Source organism: Blennius ocellaris (assembly GCF_963422515.1).
Source record: "Blennius ocellaris genome assembly, chromosome: 22".
Lineage (NCBI taxonomy): Eukaryota > Metazoa > Chordata > Actinopteri > Blenniiformes > Blenniidae > Blennius > Blennius ocellaris.
Genome location: NC_137671.1, coordinates 10,113,808 through 10,139,954, shown reverse-complemented (window position 1 = coordinate 10,139,954; position 26,147 = coordinate 10,113,808). Strand labels below are relative to the sequence as shown.

General features: G+C 40.7%; 1 protein-coding gene across 1 annotated transcript in view; it reads right to left on the bottom strand.

Annotated features, from left to right (window-relative positions):
• Positions 1–26,147, bottom strand: part of grm8a (glutamate receptor, metabotropic 8a) — a gene marked incomplete at both ends in the record, with an annotated part of 228,704 nt that overhangs the window by 140,590 nt on the left and 61,967 nt on the right. The gene's annotated exons all lie outside the window — the stretch shown is intronic.

Here is a 26,147-nt window from a genome sequence, read left to right as displayed (position 1 = left end):
AAGTCTCAGTGAACTTTGCAAGAGTTCATGTTTTGGACATTTGGGTACTGTTATTGGCCCGTTCCACCAGGGAAATACAATCGGAAACTTTCATAAACTTCAGGGTGTATATGTATTATTCATAGAGGACTGAGATAAACAAATGAAAAAAGGGGGAAAAAAATCAAAGCTGGGCCAGCAGAGAGAAGCAACTGGCCAAACAACTTGTGCACTTGCATGTGCCTCTGTGCTGCATGCACGTGCACGTGCACGTGCGTGTATGCATGCATGTGTGTGTACTTTCACTCTCCAACTTGTCCTTTTACTCTCTATGTACATCTAAATGGGTGAATATCCATTTCAAAGAGAAACAAATGCATGGCTGAGGGAATATGAGATGTTTGTCTGTTTACAACAGCAATGCGAGAGAAAGCCTGTGACCTGGGCAAACCTGATACTTTGATCTTTTGTTATTTCCCTCTCCAGCTGGGAAACCAACAAACACAGTCAATTTCTCGCCATATTTCCCCGAGTCATTACAGAGCAAGAGCAAAAGCAGACAGAGAAACATAAAGCAGCGAGAAGAGGGAGAGCTGCACATTAAGCGACATCCAATATTGCCTGCTGCAGGCATAGACCCAATACCGTCTTCCACAACCACACCTGTTTGTACTAAAATGAACATTTCCATAGACATTTAGATGCTCTTGCTTTCATATAACCCTGGAACTTGCAGGCATGTTGGAAGTGTTCATACAGGCACTGGAGCCTACTTAGACCATGCACATGTGACATTTAAGTACTGTAAATCATTCATACACCGTGGGATGCCAATGACTCCATCCTTTTTCAAAGCAAGTGGAGTTGGGAGTTCGAGGCGGGAAATTAACAGCTTGGTTCCTGCACATCGCTGGGGAAGAAGATTATGCCTCCAATCCCCTTAATTCCATTGGCTCTAATGAATATGTGCGAGTGTATGAGAGAGGCAGAGACTGAAATACAAGTGCTTTAGATAAAATGCAAAAGGATGGTTGAGGCTAATTTGGAGTTGCAATTAACAGTTTCTTACTTTTAGGCCTTTATCAGTGAACTGATATGTTATTTAAGCCTCTTTATACACAATTGTCAGTCAATGTGCAGCTTACACAGGCCAAACTTTTATTAAACACTCATTCAGAAGCCACAACCTCCACGAGATGACAGCACCAATTGGTCAGCCCATCACTTCAGTCTCGACCGGGGTCCGCAAACCACAGCTCTCAGGCTCGACACAGCTCCCTACAGAGTGATTTCCTGCAGCTTTTATAAAATCACATATAAATATATAAATGTGGGGTTTTTTTCTGAATTTGTTTCACAGCAGAAAATCTTTCACAAGGATTCTTATCCTGCACTTGAAGGTAACAAATAATACCATATTTCATCAGCTAAAATATATCAGCATGACATCCGACAATACCTCCTGCACAATACTATTTTCTGAAGGTGATTTTTATTGGGTTTCTGACCTCAGCCCTGGGTAAGCATTCCATAAATCCAATAAATCAGAAAAAGAAAACTCTCGTAGATAAAGACAGTTCAATGTAAAGTGAGCAGACATATTTGCTTTCATTTCATTTTGCTTATGAAGGATGAATCTGCTGCAGCATCAGACACACTTCATAGACATTACTTGTCCAGAAGTTTGTGAATGACAATTCAATGTTTATGTTGTATTTCCCCAAATGTGCTTAAAATGCATTTTTTAGGTTTTGTTAAGTTTTTCCCACAACATCCCAGAAAAAAAAGACAAACTTTTTTATTATATATTGAAGTCACTTAGCATTAGCACCACATTGTATAGCAGCTGCGCAGGTGTGTGTGTAGTTTCATTGCATAAGCGACACCCCACGAGTGGCCATACATGAAAACGACATCATTTTCAGTGTTCCTGCCAGTTCCATGTACACGCACATCATTTTAAAAACTGAGTAAACACAAAACTTGTGTGAAACACTGATAAGAGTTTTAACATCTTTATCTGTAGACACACAGTTACTTCTTCTCTATATTAAAGAAAACACCAAAATATGTTATGATTATCAGTCATCTCAAGTGGCCCAAACCTTGATACCTGCGTTTGCCGGTTTTCAGCGACAGAACCTCTGCATGTGAAGGACACGAAAACATTGAGTGAGCAGCTGAGCCCACAGATTGAAGGACAGACTCAATTGTAATGAGTTTGCCGGTTCGGCTCTCGACCACATTTGACTAGAATTCTTGGAGGCTTCATTCAGGCAGACATTTTCTTACCAACCGAGCTTGTGTAGATGCATGGAGCAGATTTTATTTTGTAAAACACAGGAGACCAAAATCTCCACATTTTAAAATACTAATAATAATAACCAAGAACTATGCCTGAATACACAAAAACAAGAAATAAGAAGAAAAACAGCAAGGTCATTTGTACTGTGTCGAAATGACGACATTGCAAGCAAACACGAGACAATAAACCATAAAAATGAATTTACCAAACATGAAGCTTTTAACTCAATAAAAAGTAAGAAATAAAGTCTGGAGCCGGTTGTTGTATTTTATGTTTTGTTCAAATGGGGTTCGTTTACATTAAGATGGACAATCCAATGAGAAAACATGACCTTGTTTTCCTGTTTTTAAAATGGCAATGCCACACCGAAGCATGTACACACACACATGCACATGCACACGCACACACGCACACACGCACACACACACACACACACACACACACACACACACACACACACACACACACACACACACACACACACACACACACACACACACACGCACACACACACGCACACACAAGCACACACACACACACAATTTTGATGTCTCGCAGGACACTCAATCTTTAATCCTTTATTCCCAAGGTTCTCCGGATTACCAAAAGTCTCCTATGCATAAAAAGTTAAAGACTTTTAGCGCCGCAGTGTTCACCTCTCTTGCAGTGACTATTCTTAGCCGAGCCAAAAGGTCTCTGAACCAGCACTTAGTCCCTGCACTCCTCCTTCGAAACCTCATTAGAGGCCCTGAAGTCTTTCCTGGAACAAACACAATCTATTTCATGTGTTGCTGCCATTGGAAGGCAATTTTGGCCGGTCCAACAAAGATGCAAAATGCATAAATCTGATCACAATAAAAAACATGGAATTGATCAGGCTGACACATTAAAAAAAGAGATTAATTGAAGTGTGTTCTCCTTTAAGCAACGACTGTTGAAAAAGCAGAAGCTAATACATTTTCTCTCTATGACAACAATCAATGCAAGCTGATGATGTCTCTTTTTTTCTTTTTCGTCTTCTGGGAAATGCATTATTTGACTGAAACATTGCTTTAAGAATACCTTTAAAAGTCATTCGTGTTTTCCAACAAATGTCTTTTGAATGAACTGCAGGGCGGTGAAGCCATTATAAACCAATATAAGCCAATATTCTCAAACTCCTACTACTATGGGCAGTCTGCCCCATCTATCCCTTAATGGCTTTGGCGATAGAGGGGAACAGTTTCATCCCTCACTATAGATCAGGCTGAATCCCACTGGGGAGCTGAGCAGATAACTAACAGCCGGATTTGGACCTTAACAGACCTAATGATCCAAGCCAGTGGCTTTTTGTGTGTGTGTGTTTCCAGCTGGGGACTAAAGTTAAGGCAATTCAGGTTGCAGAGTTGGGCAAACACTGACAGACCAACCAATAGGAGCACAAAAACAAATTATGCTGCAAATAGTTGGAAATTTATTTAGTAAGATTTATATGCGCTGAGAAATTTTGGCGTCAGCAAATTTTTTTTGCTCTGCTTGGCAGCTGGCAGAATCTATGAACGGCTGAAAATAACAATGGAATGAAAGTTTTATCATTTAAGTTTCCAGTGTAAATATTCTCATCAAAATAAATTCTCATGGTGTTGTTGTCATGTAGAGACCTGACAGAAGTGCAATTCTGACCTAAACTGGCCCTTGTGTGCATTTGGGCGTGTGTGTCTGGTGGTAATGGAGCTGTCGGGGGCCAGAGTCTGAGCATTAGGTTGATAGATGGCAGCGGTCTGAAGCTAATTAACCCCAGTGCATTGCACACATACACAGCTTTTCTGTCTCTGCCACACACACGCATCCACACACATACACATACATGTACGCGCACACAGGCTTGAGTCGGTTGCACGACGCGTGTTCACACAGTTACAATAGCAGGGTCATCGTGATTAAGGTGTTCCGGGGCTGGCCAGGCCCGATGGTGGTGATTAAACGAATGAACTAACATGCACTATTGTTTTATCAGGTTTATTCAATCCTGCTTTAAATGTATCCACCAGTTTAGGTGTAATATTTTCTGTAGAGGCACATTTAAAAAAAATAAAATAAAACATACAAAATTAAGCTGACATGTGTAGCTCTGTCATGATCCACTGGATTAACTGAAATATTTCTGATAAACCAGAGTGTAGAACTCAGAGAAGGACGGTACGCGTACAGTAAATTGATCTGGCTGTCCTGGGCCATGGTTTCCAGTCAGTCTGGAGAGTTGTTTACTTGCTCAAAATTTAACTGGGCTCTCCAACAGCCAGCCGCGGTCTCTGTTTAATGAGGAAAGACCGGCACAGTGGGACTTCACCAAGCTAATTTACCAGGATGAAGACTGCTGGGTCTGAGACTTGGGCATCTCTCGCTCTGTCTAACCCTGTTGTTGCTGTCAGAGGCCATCTGCCTCGCTTTTTCTCCTCACCAGTTGTCTGTTTGCCTCCGAGTCTGCTTTTCCATCGTTCATGTTCCAGTTTCCGGAGCGTTTTGCTCCATTTATTTGAGCTGCATGAAAGTCGCACCAGTTGTTCTTGGAGCCTAATATCCAAATGATTTGATATATGCAAACGTATGTCTGGAGAAGAGCAGATCGTTTTAAACAAGAAAGATGTGTAACCAGACATCTCAAGGGGGGGAAAATGCAGCTTTCAGACTCTTTTGACTGTTTGTTGTTGCTGCTTTTTGAGAAAAGTGCTTGTGATTTGAAGGCCACTTTTTTCCAGGCAAATGAACACTACAGATTGTAACCAAAAATATGGTTTTATGTTTCCCAATGTACCTGTTAGAAAATGAGAAAGACAGTTTGACCCCCAACTGCTAACCAGGGTAATGAGGTCACTGCATCATGAGGCATTTCTGAGGATAGGGATTTTTGATGATCCCTTTTGATTTTGGCGTTTTTTTGACATCAAGTAGATTGAAACCGACCGTGTTACGTTCAAAATATTTTTTTTTTTACAATTTGATGATGTAGACTTCCACCAGTCACTCTCAAAATGCAATGGAAGCATCCTTGTATGATGACAAATCATCCCTGAAAATGTCATACATTTTAGATCAATAGTTTTTCCGAAACGTTGGTCACATACATAGATAAATACATACACGTATACACACAGACATATATGCATACATACATAGATACAAACCAATAAATGAATGCGGACAAAAACATAGCCTTCGCCTCACTTTTCGCTGGCGAAGGTCTGCACATCTGCAAAAAATCACTATACCAGTGCAATGCGACACAAAAGCTTGCATTTACTGCAAAACAACACAACATGAACGAGACAATAGCAGAGAGACACAAAGACAACAAAAAGCACAATCTCATTCCATCTCATACCATTGTTCGTCTCTCTCACCGTTAATTGTTGTTAAATAATTCCGCTCACGGCCTGGATTTTCACCCCGAGCTCGCTCTCCACATCACAGAAAATTCACTAAAATGTAGCAGCCTATAACTTGTTTGTTCACAAACAAATAAAAAAAGGTAGGCAACATGAAAGAAATACAATAGGGAAAATTGTTTTGTTTAGTTTTTTTTTTTAAAGGAGGCATCTACAAGGGAGTGTGCAAAGAGAGGGGGGCTAAAACGAGCATGAGAGAAAGACAAGAGAAAAGACAGCATGAGGTGGAAGAGGGGGGCAATGAGCAAGAGGCAGGGCTGGAGATATGATGAGAGAGAGACATTTAATCGCAGCAAATACAGTGAAGACGAGATCTGAAAAACAGTGAGCGGGAAAGATGAGAGAAAAGATGAGAGACAAAGTTATATGAGAGAGAGAGAGAGAGAGAGAGAGAGAGAGAGAGAGAGAGAGAGACAGAGACAGAGACAGAGAGAGACAGAGAGAGACAGAGAGAGAGAGAGAGAGAGAGAGAGAGAGAGAGAGAGAGAGAGAGAGAGAGAGAGAGAGAGAGGTGGTGAATGAAAGCATTGACATAATTGATGAGAAACAAACAGGCAGGAGGAAAAGAGATATTCCTAGAAGAATGCGCATCAACAACAACAAGGACCGGAGCACAGGGAATAGAATGAGGGGAAAATGTTTTAAGAGGTCAGGAAAAGAAAGAAGGGGGTGAAATGACATTTATAGCAAAAGAGAAACAAAGGCAATCAGATGATGTTTATGCAGCATGCAAATGAAGAGAAGTAACATTGAGAATGACATTGATTCTGAATAGATAAAAAAAAATAGGAAAAAGTTAAAGTATTACAAAGGATAACGTAGAATGAGCAGAGTTTCTTAATATCTGCTTGAGCAGTTCAAATGAATGAACAAAAACGGACTGATGTGACCAATTCTTGCCTGTGGCGTCGAGAAAACAGACATATCTGCCTAAAATTCACAAAAGAAACCTGAGAGAGACGAGAAGATCTGAATGACTGGCTCTCCTGGTGAACACTTGGTGCATGTGAGGTTTAAGAGGTGGTGAATTAATGGCCCAGTGAGCCCATCCTTCCCAGGAGCTTTCTGGTGGCAGGGCCCCAGTGGAGAAGGTGTTCACCTAATGGTGAAAATCCATCAGCCCTGAAGCCAAAGACCTCAACAAGATCAGCCCACCCCCGGTGGTCCACTTTGATAGTGTGACATCATTAGAGCTGCCCTTTGTTTCAAAAGTTACAATTCAATTGTAATGAGTTTAGGCTGCAGAAAAGAAATGTGCATTCAGAAGCAGTTGATGGGAGGAATACATTAAAAGCTAATCAGGCGAGTCAGAAAACCTTTTAAAATTGGATTTTAAAATGGCCATAGCTGCAACAATTACAATAAAGTTCCACAATGACTTATTTTTACAAGATTCTCAGGTTTTACATGTAAAACTGTATTGATTTGACCTGTTTTCTACCTCATGCCGTTCAATGTCAAAAATGTTCTACATAGACGTATAGGTATTGAAAACCCAATAATTAGCCTAATGTGGCCTTTGTCTGAAACAATCACCAATCCTCTGCAATCAAGATGCACGAGGGTGTCCTCTAATTGAGATGAGTTGACTTGCGGTAATCACCTTGGAGACTGGATGAAGACTTGGATTAACAATGGAGGCGCTGATTGATAATGGGTCCAGATCAGGTCAGATTGACCGATTCATCTCGTCGACGCGAGACTCAGTTTATTCTACTGAAGGTCAGAGTTGATCTACTAATATTTGGAAGACTGAAGCATGATGCATTATTGCATTCAATACAAAGCATTTAGGCTAACTGGAAGCGAGTCGGCATAAACACACATACACACAATCAAAGCAATATTTAATTAGATGCCAGATAAACGGGGGGGGGGGGGGGGGGGGGCACCTCCATGTGAAATACAGGGAAAGTTACCTTTTGGTGATGGTCTTAGATAGTATAGCATTAACTCATTAAGCAAGGATCCAAATGGAGAAGACAGTCATTTACACTGCGGGAAATGTCCTGCTACATCTGCTACGCCGTCGCTGATTATGTCAGACTATTTGGCGGTCCAGCATCACACATACCTACCTTACTGAATCACACATTCTGTTCACAGTGTCACCAACCGGGAATGTGTACATGAGCAAATACCGAAACACTGAACTCCATCTCCCTCCCCGCAGTAGCTACATGCTCAAGGTGACAATGAATTAAGCACGGTGACATGGAGAGCTCCGCTCGAGAGGCAGGGGCTGTAATATCGAAGCCGTCACCTCGGTTAATTTGAATTTCAAGAGGAACCCTATTAAAAAATGTACTTAGGTCAAAAAGATTCACAGTCATAACAGTGAATCTGGTCCTTCTGCTGGGAGAAGGTCAGTGGTGTTGGCTGGAGGGCAGGGGATGAATGATGATTGAGGTGTGGTTTAGGGACCAGCACACACACACACACACACACACACACACACACACACACACACACACACACACACACACACACACACACACACACACACACACACACACACACACACACACACACACACACACACACACACACACACACACACACACACACACACACACACACACACACACACACGATGGAGAAACCCAGTGCAGTGTGAACACAGTAGGTATGAGGCACTGCACTGGTGAAGCATGAAAGCATCTGCATCGCAAGTTGTTCCAGCTGCATATCACATATGATCAAGTGTGCTGAAGGAAGATGCCAACAACCAGAGGCAAACCTGGAGCCAAAGCAGTAAATGTTTCAGAGAAAGCAGCTTCAATCACTCTGTGCAGCTTTACACCCTGAAAACCCTTTAAACTGCAAGGGACCATATTTGGTCATTCCTTCATTTTTCTTTGAAATGAACTATGAAGACTTAATGACAATAGATGCTCGATGCCAGATAGATGTAGCCACATGAACATTGCGCCCTCTAATGTTGCCATGCCTCGTAGGCGTGTTCGGGTCCGAGAGGGAAAAGTAGACATCAACTCCAATGTAACACATTTACATTCATTTTTGTGCTAAATGTGCACGGTCACAAGTGTGGAGATATTGAGTCATATTGTGGGTGTTTGAGTCTGGACATAAGTGAACTCACCGTAACTTTTCTCTCTCTCTCTCTGTGGGTGCGCGCACACACACTTTTTACACACATATATCTCCTGCCAATTTTAGTGAGGGAAGGCTGGCCAGAGGGCAAGAGGCCACGGACCGGAGGCTGCAGCCTTTAATATATCTCCGTCAATACATCATCGCTTGTGCGCTCTCCCACCGACGCCTGCACACAACTCACTGCACTGTCATCAGTTATCTGGAACCAGGAAAAACTTTGTCGTACGCAAAAAAAACACCCATCCGTCCTCACCTGACTTTGAGTATCCAGAGGATACACATCAAATACTCACAAGTGTTCACAGCGGTGATCCACTGTGGAAAAACAAAACTTCATCCTGGACATTTTGACAGAGACGTATACCCCACTGGGAAAAACTTCTATCCATCGTGACAATTAAAGCAACAACAAAAACAAACAAAAAATGAAATAACATCATAAAACTAGTTATAAGCCATCCAACTTTCCACAAAGACATATGTAGTAAGTTTAGTCTGGTAAAATGGCATCAATGAAGGACAAATACCTTAAGCGTGAGAATTTAATTATGACAGTTAAGTGAGAAAAAAAGTCTTTATTTTGCTCATTATCTACCAAACTCCAGGCAGTGAACTCAGCATGGGGTGCTCATTGCTCTGCTTGATGTCTGTTTATAATTAAATCTCAACATTTTAGGAAACGTCAGCGAGAGGGAAATGACTATTGTGAGTCCGGACGGATTGGATTTGGACCTTCCAACATGCAGGACTGGCTCAAACTAGAGGAAAAACAGAGCGACAGAAATGCCCGCTGTGTCTCTTCCCTCCACCGTCTTGTTCACCATTTTTATCTTGAGCGTCCTCCAACACACACGTCAGGGCTGAAGTACCCATAAGGTCTCCTCGACTCGGCTCGGCATCACCTCGCTCTTTCGCTTTTCTCTTTAAAAATGCCCCAGTCTACCTTTTCTTACATATTTCCCCCTGTTTACGCATTCCATTTGAATAATGTATTCCTCCAACAGCTGCATCACTTCGGCAACCTACATCTCATGCGCGGTGACACACGCGCGCGCACACACACACACACTCGCACCGTATACACATACACACAGGGGGAAGGCAACACACTACTTGATCCAATCAAGCCACCTGCAGCTTCTCTCTGTTTTGTCTCTCCCTGCAGTCACACAAAAGTGCTCCCCAACAGTGCTCCATTGTGTGCTTCGTGTGTGTATGTGTGTGTGTGTGTGTGTGTGCATGACACCTGCCAGCCTTCGTTCCTGGCGTTCCCATATGCATTCCTCAGCCCCACTGTGCGACTGGAGCTCCAAATGTGACAAAAATTCCTCAAAAACACACGCAAAGTAAAAAACGTACACACATTTTTTTTGTCTTGTTCTCTTTAAATTCACAAACAGAGTCCGAGAACAGTCACACACACACACACACACACACACACACACACACACACACACACACACACACACACACACACACACACACACACACACACACACACACACACACACACACACCTGCCAGAACTATGAATCAGAGCAACTCAAGAGGTAAGGTATTCCCCAGCATTAAACCCATTAGGCACATATTCCCATTGATGCGTTTGTAAATGAGCCTCGTACATCATGCAATGTGCCGGCAGACCTGCGATTCAAATCTGTTTAATGAAAAACAAATTAGCACCAAATTACAGGCAAAGTTTAAAAAAAAAAAGAATAAGAAAACATCAGCGCAAGCATATTTTGGATAAAAACTCTAAGTTTTTGGGTAACCAATTGATGCAAGGTTTGTTTTTTGTTTTGTTTCTTGAGTCTACACAAGGATACAAAACAAACTCCCCTGGGGCGAAACAGAACTCAGAGTGTGCCAACACATTGCTCATGCATGCAAAGTAATTGTCGTGACTGAAAGGAGTGCGTGTGTGTCGTGTAGAATTTTGTCTCTTTGGAACTCCTCAACTGCCACAGTGTGCCTGCATGGTTGAGTTTCGATTTATTTCTCTGTACGAGCTTGTAGCCCATCACAAGAGAATCATCATCAGCTCAGCGGGCGACCACTTCATCTCTGTTTTGCATATTACACCATGTATCAGCTTCAATTGCCATTTGCATGTGAGTGCACATTGTTTGAAATCAATTAACACCTGTGCTGATAACACAATAGCGGCAATGGTTTTTTTGTACATTCGAAGTGTTCTCTCTCTCACCCTCACACTCATGCATTAACACTATAAACAATGTTATGTCGTGATCAGTTAAAGATCCAGTGTGGAGGATTTAGAAGCATCTACCATCATGAATTAAATATAATTATTCATTTGGAGTCAATGTCTTATCATCTGAAATAACATAAGAAGCTTCCTTTTTAATTCATCATTGATTTCATGGACACTGTTGGCTCTTTCACACACTGAGAAATGAGTATTAGCATTGAGTGGGTTGTAATTTGCAATGTTGAAACGCTATAACACAAAATTATTCAGGAAAAAATAAACTTGGATAAGTTGAATTGAATTGTTTTTCCCTTCAACATGACATCAGTTGTTTTTTTTTTAAATGTACAATTAAAAAGATGAATTATCAAAACTATGATGTGCACATTCGTATCGGCTTGTGTTTCTATAAAGCATTGACCCTGAAATGAAAGATCTCACTAAGTTGAATCAATAACTATAAACTTTTTTTTTCGCTGATGGTGTGTTGTTTTCCTTAAACATAAACATTAATCACTCAGTGAAACATGTAAACTGATCAAAGATCAATATCCTACTTCAACAAGTTAGATTGAATACAAGACCAATAAGGGCTTGAGTTAATTAGACAATGCAGTGCGTGTGTGCGTGCGTGCTGACTTTGCAGTGAGACCTGGTATTTCCATTACAATGTGGTAAAATCAGTGATTCTGGACTGCAGATCAAAAACAAAGCCATCAAGCTGAACAAATATTACAAGTGAAAGTTTTCAAAACTAAAAAAAAATAAAGTCATAACAAGCTTTTCTTTACCACAGACTGCTTTATTGAAGTTACAACCCACCATGGTCTCATATTGAAGTTTAAGAGGAAGAAAGTTTGATACAATAATTTGGACTGTTTTTGCAGTTTACTGGTTTAAAATAAAAAAGCAGTAATACTGCAAAATAATTGCAGCTTTAAAGGGAAAGCCTGCATAAATGTAATAACTGCATGAAAATTGTTGCTGCTATGCGGCAGCCATAAGGTTTATCCAGGTTACCTCCTTTAAAAAATTAAATTGCAACCACAATGAAAATGCAGTTCTTATGATAGTTTTCCAAAATGAGAACTTCCCTCTATAGTTGATCCTGCATCGGTACTGGAAGTTTTTCAAAAGACGGTAAACATGTTTTGAGGAGGATTATCATCTTAGCCAGCAATGATCACTATTTTATTCCTCATTTTTAATGTAAGTGTGACAACAATAAAACATGTGCATTATTTATCGCCACCTATCATCTAGTACATTATTATCATGATACAAAACTGCAGCAAAAGGCTCATGCAGGGGTCTGCAACCTTCATGACTAAAAGCCATTTTTGTCACTTTCCACCAAGTCACTTTTAATTGGAGCCGTTTAACCTTTAAAACGGGGCGAACACAGTTTATAAAATGTCCTATATACAGTAGTTTTGAAAGGCGTATAATAACTTAAGTCGCATTTATGAAGCTTCGATTATAATCCGGGAGGGTGAACATTTCATTCCATTTGACATGTTTTTGTACCTCCTTTTATCAATTTCACTTTTTTGCTGCCTTTTTTTGGTCACAAATTTGGAAATAGTCGTTTTGGCCCTTTTTCTTTCCGGGCTTTTTTATAGCAGTTTTATCATTTTCCCCCCATTTCTTATGGTTTTAGCTACTTTTCCACTCAGTTTATTGGTACTTTTTTTTTTTTTTTTAATCCCTTTCGAGTCAAGAGTTGAGTCATTTCGAAAAAAGTTCCATGGAGCCACTCCCACAGAGCTGAAGGGTCACATGTGGTTCCAGAGCCGCAGGTTGCAAAACCCCGGGGCCAGTGTCTCCCTCTATTTCTTGTATTTTGCTTGATGTGGTGAAATGAACTGCCTGATTGTTTACTGCGCTGCTGGTTTAAACCAAGTCTAATTTTGAGAATCTAACGGCTTGCTGCCACAGCAGTCCCGGCGCCTTCACAGGAGGAGGAAAAAGCACAAATGCATTCTGACATTTCAATGTTTGTTTCCAGATTCAAACAACGGTGCAGCAGATGGTGAGACTTTGCTCTCATCTAGTTTTTGTGCATCTCTAAACGGCCACTAATGCCCTCCACCAGGTTGACACAGTCAAATAGGAAGTGACCAATTCAAATAGTAACTGTGCTGTGGATATAGGAAGTGACGGAATTTAAATGACAGTGAATTGGCGGGAAAACACTGGAGGGTGAGTGCTGCAAATTAGCAAAAAAACAAAACAAAAACACACATCCCGGTGCCAGCAGAGATTAGGAAGGAAAATTGGATCTTAAGTCATTTAAGTTATTCTGTGTACATTTCTGACGCTTTACAGTGGGTTTTAATCAAATCAAAGATTAAGCCCAGGAGCAGGTGCTTGGCACTCCAAAAAGTTAAAACAAATTATAATGGAGGAGGAAGTGATTATGCCAGTGTAAGTAAGCACCAAATTTGCTCTCGGATAATTTAATTAATCAGGAACGTAGTCAGCAGTCATTCAGCCGGGTGCGACGCCAGTCCAATCACAGAAAGCAACTGCACTTAAACTCAGTGTGATCGTGTTTGCAAGGGAACAGGTGTGCGAGCTGAAAATACAGCTGCAGCAGCAGGAGAAATTAGCTCACCTGCTTACCATTTTTAAAAAAAAGAAACAAGGTGAAGAAAAGTGGTTATTATACTTCTCTGCTTCAGAAGTTTTAAGAGGAAATCTCCCAGTGCGGACCATTCTCCGGCTCCACTGGGGAGGGTGCAGGCATAAAGTGTTGGAGGAGCAGCTCGTTATCTGTACCATAGGGTCTCCAGGGAAGCGGTATCATTTTATTTTTAGTGGGGGGGTAGAGAACGCAGTCATGCTCGCACATGCACTCGCCCACTGAGAGGAAGCAATTCCATTTCCCAACACCCCCCGTGTCGTCCAATCCCCCGCCCATAACAAACTTTTACACACACACATCGCCTCGCAACTTGTGCGCAAACATTTGCGTCTCGCTTTTATGCACAAACAACTAAAAAGTGTCTTTTGATCATTTCGTAGATCGACTTCAATCTTCTTTTTTTTTTTAATTGAGACTTTTGCATAATGTGGAAGAACAAAATAATAAATCAGACGCCGAATAATAAAAGATCACTGCCTCATTGGTGGGCTGTTTAAAGTTGTGACTTTAACAAACTTGTCGTCTGACTCATCACTTACCATTAGCATGCGCGTGATGCGCTGCTGGACTCTGACTCTGAATATCAATTCTCGATGCTTTCCCTTTGTGCTCTCACAAGCTCCGTGTGTGCGTTTTGAGGATCTATTTAAATATGTGCAGGCATGCATGCAAGTCTGACGATGTAATTAACTTGTGTGGGCCTGTATGAATATTTAATCGCACTGTGAATGTGTGTGTGCGCACATGAGTTTACATGACAGTATAAGAATGTGGCGAGCAGTTCACCATTACACTGTTAATGCGTCCAACCGAGTATCAGGTTGCAGTGTGCTCATAGCCCTGGTGCAGTATTGGCTACTAGAAAGAAAGAGCTACTGTTGAAATCACATACTTGAGAGCCTATTAATACAAGAGAAAAGGGGGGAGGGAGGGAAGGTGGGGGAGAGAAAGTGTGGGAGTGATAATATAATCGGTGGGTGGGAGAAAACTGGGGCGAGAACGCGAGGGAAAGCAAGGCAGTGATGAAGAAAATCTAAAGCAGGACGAATGGATGGGAGGGAATTACAGAGAAATCAATACGAAATATCGACACCAGCATGCAAATGATGTTGAGAAAGTGATAATTGGAGAGAGTGGAGGGAAAAAAGGAGGATATATGGGTGTTCGATATCGAAACTTGTGATAAGACAAAGACGTTTGGAGACGTTATGTGACGGATATGAAAAGTTGGCAAACGTGTTTTCTGTTCCCTTGATGGACGAAGAAAGGAAATCGATAAATATTTTGGCAAGCATTCTCTTAAGTGAGCCGAATTATTTTTGAATAACAAGAACGTTGATAGTGGGAAAAATACAGATTTAAAAGCTGTACGCTGGCTCATTAGTTAGAGATCGACAGGCAGAAAACACTCACAACCGCAGGCTTCATTAGACTCATTAGACTTTCACATGAACGAATAACTTGCAGCGATTTCAATGAGAAATTTTGATTTTTTTTAAAAAGCAATAAATGCATTTAAAGATGGAGGTATTTTTGCACCAACTCTTTCTTGCCCTCCGTTCAATCCACAAAACATTCGTCATCAGTAAAGTACTTTCAGTCAGCCATCAACTAGTTTATTGTGCTCAGCTTAGAAATCCTGCTTTTGTCCATCCGCTTTGCTTTTGTTATGCTTTCTGCCCGTCTGTCTGCGGGGATTTTAAAGAGCCCAATGCTATATGATGTATTTATTCCCTCCACTTGTCCTCTGTCTTGCCTCTTTTCAACTTCTCCTCTGACCTTCCTCTTCTTCCACTCACGTCTGTCTTTTTCATATTTTCCAAAAAGCTTGCCTTTCAGAAAGGGGTGACAAGGTAAAATTATCTTTTTGCGTTGCTCTTTATTTGCAGATTTGGTTCTTTCAACACGTCCTCGTCTTCTGACGGCGTTTGTTAAATGTCAGGTGTTCAGTTAAGGTCAACTCATTTGTGCTGCTGTCAAAAAGTGTTTAATTAATAATCAGTGACATTTTCTTTTGCTATACATGAATACCACGTTTTCCGACAAATAAGTATTTCATAGTTGCGATTTGGCAAACGGCAAATGTCCAAAATAACAGGAAGATCAGCGAAGATTATTTTGTTCCTGCAGCAATATTTTTTCTTATTCTTTGAGTTCAATGTGTAAACATGAAAAATAAATAAATAAATAAAATAACAAATCTAATTTTGGACATCAGAAAAAGTTGGTCTCAAACTCGGCTTACAAATACAGATTCACCATTCACCACTCACACAATAACTTGCAGTGATTGGTGGCCTTAATAAAATACCAGATATCCGCAGAAAAGTGAATGAAAACAAGGAATGGAGACAGTTGGTTCAACCCTCACTGCAGACATACAGTATGTAGGTGGTAATGCTGCAGATTCAATCACTGCACTTTACAGAATAAGTACAGTCAAGTTCATTCCAATAAAAAACTCAATAATAAGTGTGAACTGAAGATTCTGAACCCACAGAGATATTTATTTTTCATTTTGAAAGCTGGGTCGAAAGCTGCAGGTCGTTTAAGGTAGAGCAGGCGACATCACAAGTCACTACCATGAAAACAATTAATGCTGAAAGTAGCTAAAGCCACAATGACATGACGTTTGAGTGTCAGCGGAATATTTCCATTGTGTTGTGGGCCACCGAAAACAAAACTGCTACTGCACATGCATTGATTAAGTAAAAGCTGTGGAGATGAAGCTGGGATGGAGTTCATACAGAAAGCAGGATATTAAGTTATTCTAGTAATATCTCCCTTTTGAGTTCAGTTTTAAGGCTGTTCTTCAATTTAAGTTCTGCGAACTTGTTCGCCAGCTCCAGCCATGAATAACCTCATTTGGATGAAGGAGACACAGAGAATGGATGGATAGCTGCCTTTGTTTTCCTTTCTTTTTGTTTTGTTTTTTGTCTGGCAACTTGTTTGAAAAGTAAAAACCTTTTATAAATTATATTCAGAGTAGCAGCACTATCCCAGTTAAATGTGCAAAAGCCCAAAAACACAAGGCCAATGAGTATTTGACACAGACTACTGTAAGCTGCCTTTAAAAAAAAAGAAGAAGAAAAAACAACATAAAAGCTCTTTAACACAATGTGAAAGTGAAACTGACACATCCACTCTCTGCTCTCATTCGTCTCTCAGCAATCAAAGGTGCCCGAATCCTCCGCCGCTGCCTCTGTGTCGTTCCCCGACCTAATCTCACTTCTCCCTTTTTATCTCTATTCCCTCACTCCCCAGCCATCTCTCCCCCACTTCGATTCCGCTCTTCACTTATTTGCACCTCTGTGTTGACACCCCCCCCCCACACCCACTTCACATGTCCTGCACTGTCTCTGCCCGCAGCTGCTTTGCCGTCTGTATCTGTATCCATTCAGACAGCGGAGCGAGGATCGTGATGGTCGACGTTAAACGCAGGCAAACAAAACTGTCATTCTCCTCGACAGAGCAGCTGGGTTGCTGTCGTGTTGAAAATGCCGGTCAGTCATTATAATTTGAGGTTGTCAACCTCACTGGTGCCACCCCAAACTGCAGTAGCTTCCCTCTCAGAATCTCGATACCTTAGTTTTCTAAGCTCGATACCCAACAGGAACCTGGAAAATAAACAAACAAACCAAAAAAAAAAAAAAAACGATCTGCTTTGTTTGCAGCTTCAAGTTAATTGTGAGGAACTGCAACTCTCTCGTCCACCTTCTCCATTGTTTCCCGAATCATTCTCACCAATTCTCACCCTCCCTTCACATCTCAGATGCTCTTTCACACATCCTCTGCTCTGCGCTGGCGTTAATTCTCCAGTTGCGATCAAGGCCGCAGTGGGATACGTCGTGCTCTCCTCATCTCCTTTTCTATCCATTGCACCATTAAGTGGAAAAAAAAAAAAAAGTCTTTGTGTTGCTCAACCCCGTGTGTCTTCCTACCTTGAGAGTTAGCTCCAGACCATCCTCCCCTCTTTCAGTCAATCACACTCGTGCCCTCACACTTGTCTGGATGAGCGGTGTGGCTTGAAGTGACAAGCAGTCGGACATGGAGGTAATTGCCTGACAAGACTGGGCTGTGATAGCCAACGTGTTTCACAGAGGTAACGATGTTCTTGTGCACAACCGACACTAATGGCAGAGCGAAGTTCTTTTTTTCAGCCGATTGTGATTCTCACCCATTATCACTATTTAACATGACCCTTGTAATTTGAATTATTTTGTGTTTATATTGTCTGTATCCATGTCTAGCAAGTCAGACCTGTGTTGTGGTCATACGCTCCTCTCTCATGTAGATTAGCCCCGCTCTCTATTGTGCGAGCAGTATTTATTTATTTTTCTCGATGAATAAATCAATTAGAACAGGGCAATTTGTTGATTTTTCCAAGAAAGGGCAAGAAAAAGACAACAACCACATTACCCACGCCCCATTTATTCAAGTTCGGTCCAAATCATGTGCCAGGATTTTTGTGGAGTATGTATAGAACTTAACTCTGTCCCGGTATATTTATTAGTATTATATAAACACAGTCTTTTTTGTTGTTGTTGTTCCATTTTTTATTGTTAATTTGCTTAGATTTTTGGGTTATTGTTTTCCATCTTTGTAGTTTTATTGACTTTGTTTTTTTTCACCTGTATTTTTCACCTCACGGTTCCTCGTGTCCTTGTGTTTCATGCTCTTCTGGTTCGAGTTTGAATTTTGGATTCACGTGCACCTTCTCTCCTCTAATCTCCGGCGGCTTGTTGTGTATGAGATCCCTCATCCTGATTGCCATCAGCTGCACCTTGTGGTTTCCGCATAACCTCTGGGTACAGATATGAAGTCCCGTTGGATTCTAATAACATCCAAATTTACTACAAGAGCTCCCTGAACAATGTGTAATAACATTCTTTTGGCATGACATGCTCAGCTCTGGGGCTGAATTTGCTCGGGCAGTTAGCCCTTGGGGAATCTGGCAGTTGTGTAAAATGTGCACCACTCGCACATCATTCTCTTCAAGGTGAAGTAATTTATTCAAACTCGTTTGAAGATCTGTTTTAAATGTAATATCAAGCTCAAAGGCATCCACAACCTGTCTTTTGAAGGCCTTAGACGCTTTGTTTTAGAAAATTATGCATTATAACATAATTTATCTTAATAGCAGTTGGCAAATTCCACCTGTCATCTCTAACAAGGCTCTCATCATGTGCATCTTGAATCAACTTTAATGTAATTAGTACTTTTCTGCAGATGGTTTCACAATTTGTATCATATGTCAATGTCAACTTTGTATCTACAGTGTTTGTGGAAATGTGAAGATACGCCTGTTAATATATACACAGGTTCATGGGGAATCAAATGTTTGCTGGATTGACTATTATATGCTATTGTCATTTCTAATATGTATGATATTCTCAACCCTGATTGTCACACATGCTCCGATCGATACTTTTAAATTAACAATCGATCAATTTATTGTATGTATTCTCATATTGATTGAAGTGACAACATTCTGCGGCGCTCTCCACATCCCCCTGTCGTTTTAGGAACTATAAACTAGCATAATTGTTTAGATTTATTTGTAATCACGATATTAAATTCTTCTGACTATTGAAATCTATGTTGTCTAGCCTATAAACCAGCTGTGATGGTCTGTAAAAAAAAAAAAAGTGATTCCCATTAAACAAAAGATTTCAGATAGAATAATACAAAAAATGGAAGTAAGGCTGAGGTAAAGGTTTCTCTGACATATTGTATTGTTTCCCTGTGTAAAGGCAAAGAAAGATGCGTTTTCACTTGTAACGTTGTCGTGTAAACAAGGCCTATGATGAATGGTCAAGTCTGACCCCTGATTTGTAAGAATTTAACAAAGTCATGTCTAAAAACACCACCTTGCAGTCCATGTCAAATGCAGTCCGTCTCCAGAAGGTTCACACCATGAACTCTTCCCACATTTGACACTCTTAATGATGAGAGTAATGAGAAGCAATGGAGTTGCTGTCAGAAACTTACGGATACCTTCCTAAAGTAGACGGCTAATGGGGGCTAACCAACCTGAAAACACACACAAGCACATGAACACGTAAAACCACTTGCATGATGGATGAATTTCCTCAACCCAGAAAAGCATGTCTGGCAATTACATCGGTAGTCGTCAATACCCAGCATGCACCAAGCTTATAGCAAAGTGATGTGACGACGTTTAGTCTGGAATTGATTTACTAAGAGCTTTGCTTTTATAAGTCAGTGTCATAAAAAGAACCAAGAAAATCTCATTTACTGTAAGCTGTCAAAAATGATCGTATGTCCTGTGAACACACGTACAGTATCACTGAAATATGAAGACCAGAATTGGCAGAAGATACCATGGAGTTCATATATCTAATACAGTTTTCATTATGTTTGATTTTATTTCACACTCGAGAAGGGAAACACAACCGTTCTCTGAAAAGAAATGTCATAGGGGAAAAAATCCCCATCCTCCTCAAGTAACATATAACCCTCCGCTGCTTTGTCGTTTCTCCTTTTCCCTCATCTTGCCGGAGGTCCAGTGACTTTATTCTTTCCTCTGATTTCCAGCTGTCTGTCTCAGTCCATCTGTCAGTCTCTTTCTGAAAGGGACAGTAATACGATTCCCACCAAAGGACACAGCACTTTTTAACTGACAATAGGTTTACTCTGTTTTCGTGAGAAGGACAGTCAGACAATCATCCCAGGAGGCAAAATTCTTTCTACCTACCTCTCTTTCTGCCCAGGAGTCATGAGACCTATTAAAACGAAATGATTTCAGTGTGACAGTTGCGTGTTCGGGGAGAATCCTAATGCTATTTGTCATCTTGACAGATAAAAGATAATTACTGTCCTGCAACACAGTTAGACACATAATTGAATCATCATCAACGGCACAATCAGGGGCAATAATTTGGGGAAAGCAGCTGCTTAACTGAACCCATAAGCCGCCGAATGACATCCTTAGGAAATTGAAACCAACCAACTCGCTGCTGATTATAAAATGGCAATAAACGGCCAATCAGGGGCCGGAGAAGTCCGACAGGGAGGCAGCCATGTAAATAGATCACCATGCAAGTAGCTATTAAACTTTAAGGACTGTCGTCTCTGTTCTCCCTTGGTCACTTTTACAAATGATTTATCGCAGGAGCGACAAAACGGTCAATTTGAAAAAGCTCCATGCCGCATCTCTCCATTGGAATTAAGTTATTTAAAAAAGAATTGAAAAGAATTACAAGCCATCTGTATTAGATACGTTACCCACCCTCCCCCCCCAGTACTGAAAGGTTGAAAAGCACATCATGTGAGCATCTATCGTGACAGGCAGATATCATCTGTGTCGGTTGGACAAAAAGACAGTTGGAGAACAGCAGCTGGTGCTGCTGCTATTGGCTCACATCTGCTGACAGCAGCCAACGTGAGGATCCAAGATAACACCAGGGTGCTTTGCAGAGTATTGACCTCCTTCCCTTTCTTCCAACAAGCACAACCGTTTGGGATTCTCATTTGTGGTTTTCACTTTCTACTGGCTTTCTGGTTGGTAACGACCATCATTTATTCTGCACGTCTTCTTCTGTTCAAGCTAGTTAGGGAGCGAAGTCGTTGCCATTAAGTTTTTGAATGTTGTTATCATGGCTTGTTTCTTTAGTCGGCCGATTATACGTCTCCTTTGGGACTTTGGGAAGATAGTCAGGCAGGGGCATGAATGAGGTAACTGCAAAGCTTATGGATAAATAATAATAGGTTCACCCTCTCAGCACTTTTAAAACCTGGCATTTTAAAAAGAAGGGACTTTGTTTCTCTAATTGGGAACATGTACACAGTAAAAAAATAAAAATAAAAAAATAAAAAATATATATATATAGTGTTGTTTATATACATACACCATGTAATTTGCGTTGAAATTCATAATAACCCCTGACTGTTACCAGCTAGCAAGCAGGGGTGTTTACACATTGTGCTGCTCAAGAAGAAAAGGACCACTTAGCCAGTTACTGGCTGGGGGAAAGACCAGACTCAGTGTTTGATTATAATTTGATCTGTGTGAAATGTACAAGAGAAACACAGCTTCTTTGTATATTGTAACCATTTGTATCCCTTTTGGTCAGTGTATTTTTTTCCCCATTGAATATACTGTATCATACATTTGCTTGCAGCTCATTTGAAAGTAAAAAAAACCCAAAAAAAAACAAAAGCATGTAAAAGCTGCAATATTCAGATAGTTATGAAAACAAATCCTCCTTCACATTTCTGCAACACATTCAACGCCCCAACTCCACTGCTCTGGCCATAATAACCAGAGTTTTTTGGCAAAAATATATACGCACTAGATATCCTGCAATCACACCTCAATCTGACCTCCGTATGGACTCTAAAGTCTGATACTAATACCATGTAAATATAATCCAGCAAAAGGAGATAGGACGTATATGTACACCGAATACGAAATGAATTTCAATGTCAGATCTGAATGGAGTCGTAGAGACACAGAGATGACAGCTACTGACACACGGTGGTTATTGACACACAGCGTGAGGACAGTTTTGCCTGTCAGTGTTTGTCAGTATACCGACTAACCTGCAGGCTTATCCCGCCCCCCCCTCGACCTATCTGCATAGTAGCCTGTTTATATGCCTCTCAGCCTGGACGGGAGGCATCTGGTATTATCCTGTGACACAGTGATTTCTCCCCCGGACTGTTATTGAAAAACATCCAAATTGCTGAAAAGAGAAGCACAATCGTGACCCTCCAACACTGACATTGAGAACAAAGAATCCATAAATAAAAGAACATTTACAAAAAAAAAATAGAGATGTGCCGAACGACAAGCCACTTTGTTTCATTCAAATTTGTTTTCTCTTTTCTCTGATGTTCGTCTCATCCACTTTCCTCTCCTATGATTCTATCTCTCTGCAATGTGCTTTATCTCGCGTTCTCGTCTTCCCAACGACTTTCCAGTCTTTCATAATCCATGTGTGAAAACTTAATAATTGTTACTTTTGCATTGTTGAGCAAAGATTAGTAATAAGAATAATGAAATGGGACAGACTGAACCAATTCTATCTCCGTTCTTTTGTAATCGGCTCCTCTCACTGAATGCATGAGAAGATCAGAGGGAAGGCAGCATCTGTGTTTGTGTGCAACTGAAGCCTTTGAAGCTTTCAGATGCATATATATTTATATATACCCACACTATTTACTGTATCTGGGAGCAAATTCAGGATCACTTCTGAAATCCTTTACATCAGGATAAAACGCGAAGCAATGTGATGCAATACATTAGGTTATGCGACAATGGGAATCATGACAGTAAACAACGACTCAAAATACTGCCACATGTTGTCACGTTGCATTTCAACACATCAGGTTGTGTCACGTTACATCATGTCAGGATATGATACAATACGCCGCGCTTCATAATCCCGATGAGTTTTCACATGAACTTGTGCAGCATCCTGCTTTCCAGGCAATGCATATACTTTTGGATAACATGACTTACTAACAAAAAAAATCCTAATAGAACAGTTGATGACCGAGTGCTGATGTGAGTAAATGTTAAGCTTTCCCAGAGTTTTTCTCATGCCAGGTGTCTGGTTAGTATTTCCCTTCAAAAACGGATGACAATTTTAATATAATGATCAAAAATAATTCATTAAAAACATTAAATATTAAACATTAAGATAAAAAATATAGTGAATTGAATATGAATAATGTAGCACTGCTTTAGCAGCCATTATCGTGTTTTACATTGTTAATCACATTCAGACACCGATGGCAATGGCTCCCATGCAAGGCATCCATTGTAAGCAATTTCTTGTGCAGTGCCTTGCTCAAGGGACACTTTGACATATGGATGCAAGGAGATGGGGGATCAAATCTGCAACTTCCTGGATGAGCCACAGCTGCCCGATCACTAAAATGATATGACGATGAATGGTGGAAGTATCAGCACAATGAGTTCCTACACATACCGAACATACATGTACTCTATATGTACATCTACATATTCAGACCAGCCCAATAATAGAAAGCCTGAAAGCAGAACAGTGAGATCAAGAGATGGGTCCAATATTGTACTTTGACTGGCAGCCCATATTTCCCTCATCATGCTAGTTTTTTTTTCTTTTTTTCAATCTTGCAGCCACACAAATATTTGCTTTCTTTTGCGCTTGTGATTTCTTATGAAAGTCACAGTATGATTATTCCAGTTTGATTATATATTTCTGTCTCTTGCGATTCTTTGATCAGTTTCTCCGTTTCATCCATCGTGGTCCTAGTATCTCTTTCCCTTTTTTTGTCTCTCACCCTCTCCATTTCCATCATTTTCCATAAAGCAGCTCTCTGTATTTATGAGAAAAGCCAATATCTTCCATGATACCTCACTTTTTATTGAAAGTACTAAAGGATAAAAGAGCAATGGCGAAAGTACAAACCAGCAATTTCGAGAGATAGTATGATACAAGCCCTACAGGACGGATGGAGTTTTATTTAGAGTATTCCAGAAGAGTTGAGAATAGTGTGACCGGATACAGGCATTTTCAGGGAGCTGTTAAAAGTGAATGTCATAAAAATGAGGTGCGAAAGAAAGATGCATGATTTATTCCCTCACCACACCATGGAGTATATATATATGGGCACTGGAGCAGGGAGCATCACCCCGACTTCACCACGATGGATCAACTGTGAGATCCCTCTTTCTCCCTCTGATGTGGCTCACGCTCAAGGACACGCCCATGCAGCCGTCGACAAACTCTCCCCTGCACGCGCTTTCCCCTCGCGCTCACACATTCCCGTTCCTTGGCAGGGGAATCAACTATTACAGTGTCTGTCGGTCATTACGCCTTATTCCCCCAGTGATGGATGTAACACTTTGTGGCACCGCAAAATGTGTTTTGGAAATGTGTTTGGAATTGCTTTGTGGCACTGCTGAATGCTTTTGGAATGAGATCATAACAGGCTAAGAGCCACTGTAATACCATTGTGGAGCAAGTGGCAGGGCGCCACTTCAATGTAAGTGACTGTTGTGTGTTTGTTTGTGGGCCTCGTTAAGGTACATATATACACACACATATACATATATATACATATATACATATATACACACACACATACATATATACACACACACACACGCATATATATATGTTTGGGGGTTTTATTTTACACTTGACAGTTACATATGTGTGTGTAATAAAGTAGACTGATGATTGTATATGTGTGTTTGTGCTTGACGAAGAAGGTGCCCGTATAGCTGCATTTATGTGGAGTTAGTGTCTGCCAGAGTTGACAGCTGTAATCTTGCACTTAGTGGGAGTGCTATACGTGTTGCCACATGCACAGTAAAATGTCACACTGTCAACAGTCAAGGCTGGCAAGTTAACAAACGGCTAGTTTTAAATACGGTTAGTGAAGCAGTGATTTAAGACCTGGTTTAAATTACATAAGTGACAACATTGTTTTTTTTGCATTTTTATTTTAGAAAACGTTTGCATTTGGATGCTTGTTTATACAGCAGGAATGCTGAAAGCGGTGCGGTTTTCCTGTTTGGTCACAAGTGGGTGCTGTTTGTACAGTATACTGTAAATATCGAAGCTTCTTTAAACTGTCTTCATAATTTTCCCCCACTCAGTATCCGTTTAGAAAAAATTTAATGTATCTCTGCATGTGATCCACATAGAGGTGTAGTTAATGTTCACTTTTTCAGAGAAATGCTGTTAAATTCAAGAGTGAACAACCTGCCAGGCATTTATTGTCATGAATGAAGGCTTCTCACACACAGGCAGAACGATTTACTATGACATGCGCAGTAGCAGCATTTTAAAAATGTTGCATTTTCTTCCGTCTACATGGAGACGGACCCGGAGTGTTTTCGAAAAGTTGCATTTTCCTCTCATTTACACAGAGTTACATTGGTAATTTTCAGAAAAGTTGCATTTTCCCCCTATTTCCCCGTGGACGGAATCGGAGCTTTTGCAAGTTCCACCTTGAGAGCCGTTTTCAAAAAGTTGCATTTTCAGTGGCTCGAGCATCATGTGTGTCGTGTGTCATCTAAACAACCACCCAAAGCGCAATGAAAGCTTTCCATTTTCACTTGAAAATGTTGTGCAAATGGGGCCTTGAACTCATCGCTGTTTTTGATTTACATCTGTTAAATTGTGGAATCATCCGTCTCTTTTTGAACATTAGTGGTCATGGTGAAAAATTGTAATAAGCTAATGCTAACAACGCAATCTGAGCAAATTCCTTGGCAAAAATAAATTAATACACTCAGCTGTTTGATAACAGTAAAGGTCAAAAATATTAGTAAAGAAAAGGAATAGTAAAGGAAAACACACAAAATAGAGGTAAATCTGCAGCCCTTCACTATAGCAGCCCTACACCCTCCAGGCCAATCCAGGAATAATCAATGGATCTTAGCCTCATTGATCCGGAACATGGAGGCCAGTCTTGCATAGATCAGGCAGGTGTGATCCC